This window comes from Bactrocera tryoni, unplaced genomic scaffold (genome assembly GCF_016617805.1).
Source record: "Bactrocera tryoni isolate S06 unplaced genomic scaffold, CSIRO_BtryS06_freeze2 scaffold_11, whole genome shotgun sequence".
Classification (NCBI taxonomy): Eukaryota; Metazoa; Arthropoda; class Insecta; order Diptera; family Tephritidae; genus Bactrocera; species Bactrocera tryoni.
In genome coordinates this window covers 15,950,931-15,956,953 of record NW_024395824.1, presented here as the reverse complement: position 1 = coordinate 15,956,953, position 6,023 = coordinate 15,950,931, and positions in this window count along the sequence as shown.

The following is a 6,023-nucleotide window of genomic DNA, read 5'->3' as shown; positions in this document are numbered from 1 at the left end:
AATATCTATAAAAAAATTGCTGCGACGACTTAAACCTGACGGCTATATACAGCCCTCCTTGATTTAGAATTACAAACATCGAATTTAAAGATTTTTTTTGGATCGCTAGGTCATAGATTTCTAGCTGGTAGAGATTACAATGCAAAACACATGTATTGAGGCTCACGACTAATTCACCCAAAAGGAAGACAGCTGTATCATACTTGTATAAACAGGCACAATATGCTTGACATAATATGTCCTGGTAAGCCGATATAACAAAATACCAGATTTAATTGAATTTGCTGTAATCAAAAATATGATCACTCTCCGGTACTAATAGACATGTGAACAACTCATACTATTCGTTGATCCAAAAGTGGGTCTAATATCTTATAATATGACCTGGTTAAATAAAAAAAATATATGAGTAGCCACTTTAATACTTATTTAGTAAAAAATACATACATGAAGATATGTTTACGAAAGCATAAGAGAACTCAATGCTATAATAACTAACGCCGCTGCCTTAGCAACACCTAACAAAAACAGTTAGCCGTTTGGTCCCAGAAAAATGACTAATAGAGAAATAGAAAAGCTTGTAAATGAAAAAAGGCGTGCAAGACGAGAGTGGCAGATAAACCGCTCCCCTTCCACTCAGCTTCAATTTAAATCTGCTAAATTAAAAGAAAAATGCTTAAACGCCGGGAATAATTCAATGCCGAAATATAAACATAAAGAATCTGTGTTCAAATTCAAGAAATCGAAATTTCCTTTGGAAAGCCCGAAAGTCCATGAAGCCACCAACTGACTCCAACATGCTTATACGAGACTTAGGTGGAAATTGGGTGGTGAGAAAAAGGCAAATTGTTTTGCAAATCACCTAACAAAGGTATTTCAACCTAATTTGCCAAAGAACAACTTTAAGTTGTCTATCTTACCCAACACAGCTAAAGAGTCGCTCAAGTCTTTTAAGACTTCACCTTCAGAAATTATTGGAATCATAAAAGAACTTAGTCGCCGAGACATGATAATATGTTTTAAATAATATACTATATATCTAAACTCCGAAATCACCAAAACCCTCTTGCTAATGTTTTTGTACATAAACTAAAAGAGAATGGATGGCACAGGAGTATGCGACTCATCAGCGCAACTTGAAACATCTTTGCAGACGGTTCAAAACTGGCTAATGTAGTAAGAGCTGGAATCAAGTTCTCAAGTGATTCTTCCAGTTTCCGGAATACTGCTTTTTCTTCCACATATAAGTGTTTGTAGTCAGGAACGCAGCTGAGTTAACTTGGAACGCAGGAAACAACATAAAAAGAATTGCCAGGTGGCAATCAATGCAATAATCTCACTTCGCAGATATCATCCTTATAAAGCGGGTGGATATATATTGTGTTCCAAGCCACAAGGGAATTCTAGAAGCTTCACAGTTCAAAGAACATGACGAAGTATCAGACTTAAGGGGTCAGTAGGATAATCTTTTTTCAAAATTTCTTTTTCTGCATTTTCTGTTCCAAAAAAGGCCCAAAAATAATAATACCGCTCGACGTTCGGAGCGCTCGGAGTGCGCCTTAAACGCGTTTTTCTCAAAACACACTTTTCTAACCTGGCGGACATGATTCCGGTCGAACTACTCAACCGATTTGCTTAATTTTTTTTAATGTTCACAAAACGCCTAGCCATCATCCCTTTTTTTATAAAAAAAAAAATTTTATGAAAAATAGGTCAAAAAACAGGCCAGATTACCCTACTGACCCCTTAAATATCGAATCGTTTTTAATAATTGCAAAAAAGTGCATTATGTACATATATTATGTACAATTTGAATCAAGCTGTTGGAAAATTGTAGAGGATGGAGTCATGTGTAGAAGTCACTCAAAATCTCATCGAGACCCTCGGGTCTGGCCAGGCATATTTTGTTTTTAAATGTTATTTAAATATATTTAGATTGTAGCAAACTTGCGCTTCCAGGTAGCTTCCTAGAATTTTATTGTCTATAGAATTCAGAAAAAGAATTCAAGGATATCGTATCGAAAAGGACGAAAAAAGGATATTAAAATATTACACCTTAGTGCACCAATGGTGCTTGGCCAGACCCCATATATTTTGTATGAAAATATATGAACTTTCGTATGTTTCTATCACTTCGCACGGTTGATTTATCTGTTTCGTGTTCGTTACATGTCCAAATTGGTTTGTATGTTTATCTAGGTCAAATACTTTAGCCGCTAGAGCGTTTTAAAGGTTAAGAAAAATGTAATTTTTCTCGAAATGTTACATTTTTTGTGAACGCTATTGCCACGCCCCTGGTAGGGATAGAGCGGAGGTTGAGGGCTTTCCTGAACTAACTCGCGAAATGGTTTTGATCCCCCCGGCCCCATACCCATTTTCGCCTATTGCCACGCCCCCGGTGGGGCTGAAAGCTCTTTAAATTACCTAACCGGTATAATTTATTTGAACCACCTAGGTCAAATACTTTAGCCGCTAGAGCGTTTTAAAAGGTTAAGAAAAAATATAATTTTGTTCAAAATGTTACATTTTTTGTGAACGCTATTGCCACGCCAAAATTTCAACCAAATCGAGAGGTAAGAAATTTCAAAAATGTATCTATATTGTATATATATGAGCGTAAATACAACACGTATTTCCATACAAATATATGTTAACTAGCCTAGGCCTAGCCAAGCACCATTGGTTTCGACTAAGTGTATCAGACCGTTGGTCTCGACCAGGGTTAAATATGGCTAAAGCATCTCACGACTTTCGGACTTAGACCAAGTATCCTCCGTGAAAGTGTGTGTTCTTAAAAAAATAAAAAAAAAGTAAAAAAAGCCCCAATGAAAAGAAAACAACAGTCTCAACGAGAGTCCCCTCTTTTGGCGACGACCATGGCAAACGCATTAAGAATAATGATTTAAGGGCATGCTCCTGGAATGTCCGATCTCTTAACTGGGAAGGTGCCACTACCCAGCTGGTTGATGTACTCGTGAAAATAAAGGTCGACATCAACGCCGTCCAAGATGTTCCTGCTGATGATATCGATATCATTGGGATCAAAATCGCGCCGTTAATTCTGTTTTCACTAGTGATGAGCGATATTTTACTACCGGTGATTTTTTCACTGTGATTGAAAAATCGCAAATCGCAACTGCGATCACATTTTATAAATAGCAGTTCGCTTCTATGAACTGCGATTGCGATAGCAGTTTGAACCAGTGATTTTCGATAGCAGTTCGAAACAGTGAATGGCGATCACAGTTCGAACTTGTGAATTACGATCACAGTTCAAACCTGTGAATTGCGATCACAGTTCGAAACAGTGAATTGCGATCACAGTTCGAAACAGTGAATTGCGATCACAGTTCGAAACAGTGAATTGAGATCACAGTTCGAACCTGTGAATTGCGATAGCAGTTCGATTTTGTGAACTGTGATTTTTTAATAGTACAGTATATGCGATCACAATAGCAAATAGCAGAAAATTAGCAGCTTTCTTCAGGGTATTGTATACATATATATATGCGTATGTGCTATTTTTCGTCATAGCGGTTTGAAGTTTTGAGTGTAACGTTCTTATAATTGTTAATAATGGCAGGAAATTTATCAAGGAAAAGAAGTAGACTATGGCAGATGTTTCAAGTTGTAGATGAAATATATGCAAAATAAAATATTTTCAAATCAAAAATTTCATATAAAACATCTGTAACAAATTTAAAAAAACATGTCCAGAATAGACATCCTACAATGGAACTACCAGCTCAAAAGGTATATATCTAATAATTTAAAATTTTTTAATATAAAGTTATTAACTTTTGCTCTACTAATAGAAAGAAGCAAATCATATTACAACTACTGTAATTCTAACCCCCTCTAACTCCGAAGCTCCAATAGATATTGATAATGAGCCAGGAACTTCGAGACAAATTGTTACGGTGGCAGAGGAAAGAGTTGAAAGTAAGTTTGAGCTTGTTATACGTTTAAAAATTACTAATAATCGCTTTTATTTTTAGCCACAACTTGTTTAAGACAAACAAAAATAACGGCGGGTTTTGACAAGACAAAAATGTCTACGAATACAAAAAGGGCAATCGATGACGCACTACCTATGCTTTTTATAAAGGATTTACAGCCGTTTAGCATTGTAGAAGATGATGGATTCCGCCAATTTGTAAAAGCTTTAAGGCCAGATTATCAGTTGCCTAGTAGGCATTCAGTTTCTAATACAATAATACCTGTATTGTATGAAACATGCCTTGAACAAATGAAAGAAAAAATATGTGAAGGTTCCCAATTCTGCATAACAACAGATTGTTGGATATCGCGTAGTACCGTTAGCTTTATTGCCAGCACAGTTCATTTTCTCAATGCAAAATTTGATATGTGCAATATATTATTGGAATGCTGTCCAATGACTGAATCGCATACTTCAAAAAGTTTGGCAGGTGAATTATTGAGAGTTACTGAGGAATGGGTGATCACTAATAAAATTTTGCTAGTCTCTGACAATGCCTCCAATATTAAAAATGCGATTCAGAACGATTTAAAGTGGCGGCATCTTGGATGTTTTGCACATATGCTCAATCTGACAGTAAACAAGTAAGGAAGGGCTAAGTTCGGGTGTCACCGAACATTTTATACTCTCGCATGATAAAGTGATAATCGAGATTTCATTATACGTCATTTACATATTTTTCAAATACCGTATTTTTGTAAAGTTTTATTCCGCTATAATCATTGGTTCCTAATGTATATACTCGTATTATACAGAAAAGGCATCAGATGGAATTCAAAATAGCGTTATATTGGAAGAAGGCGTGGTTGTGAACCGATTTCACCTATATTTCGTACATGTCATCAGGGTGTTAAGAAAATATTATATACCGAATTTCATTGAAATCGGTGTGGTAGTTCCTGAGATATGGTTTTTGGTTCATAAGTGGGCGAGGCCACGCCCATTTTCAATTTTTGAAATAAGCCTGGGTGCAGCTTCCTTCTGCCATTTCTTCCGTAAAATTTAGTGTTTCTGACGTTTTTTGTTAGTCGGTTAACGCACTTTTAGTGATTTTCAACATAACCTTTGTATGGGAGGTGGGCGTGGTTATTATCGGATTTCTTCCATTTTTGAACTGTATATGGAAATGCCTGAAGGAAACGATTCTATAGAGGTTGGTCGACATAGCTATAGTAGTTTCCGAGATATGTACAAAAAACTTAGTAGGGGACGAGGCCACGCCCACTTTTCCAAAAAAAGACGTCCAAATATGCCCCTCCTTAGTGTGATCCTTTGTGCCAAATTTCACTTTAATATCTTTATTTACGGCTTAGTTATGACACTTTATAGGTTTTCGGTTTCCGCCATTTTGTGGGCGTGGCAGTGGGCCGATTTTGCCCATCTTCGAAGTTAACCTTCTTATGAAGCCAAGGAATACGTGTACCACGTTTCATCATGATATCTCAGTTTTTACTCAAGTTACGGCTTGCACGGACGGACAGACAGACATCCGGATTTAAACTCTACTCGTCACCCTGATCACTTTGGTGTATGTAACCCTATATCTGACTCTTATAGTTTTAGGACTTACAAACAACCGTTATGTGAACAAAACTATAATACTCTCCTTAGCAACTTTGTTGCGAGAGTATAAAAATAGTCTTATTAAGCACCGCTTTGGGCAGAACGAATTCAAAGGTAGCTTCATATTAGATGACAGTAGTTACGTCGTTAACAAATATAGCATATAATAACTTCACTTTCACATCCAGAAACTGCTGCATAGCTGTTATGTAATGAGTTATAAATATGTATTGATAAGCTTTCCGCTTTGGTGTTCAGCGGCTATTTCCAGTACTTTTCATTCGATTGCGACCTAAGCAACAAACGACTATGGTACTTATTAATGATTGCGGAATTTTACTCAACATTATACATCAGAACCAAAAATGCACATCCATCTGAAGAATAAAATTCTAATTTTAAAGAGTCATACTATGCTTGCATGTGAGTCTTCTTTAAATGGAACTTGTATAATGAATCT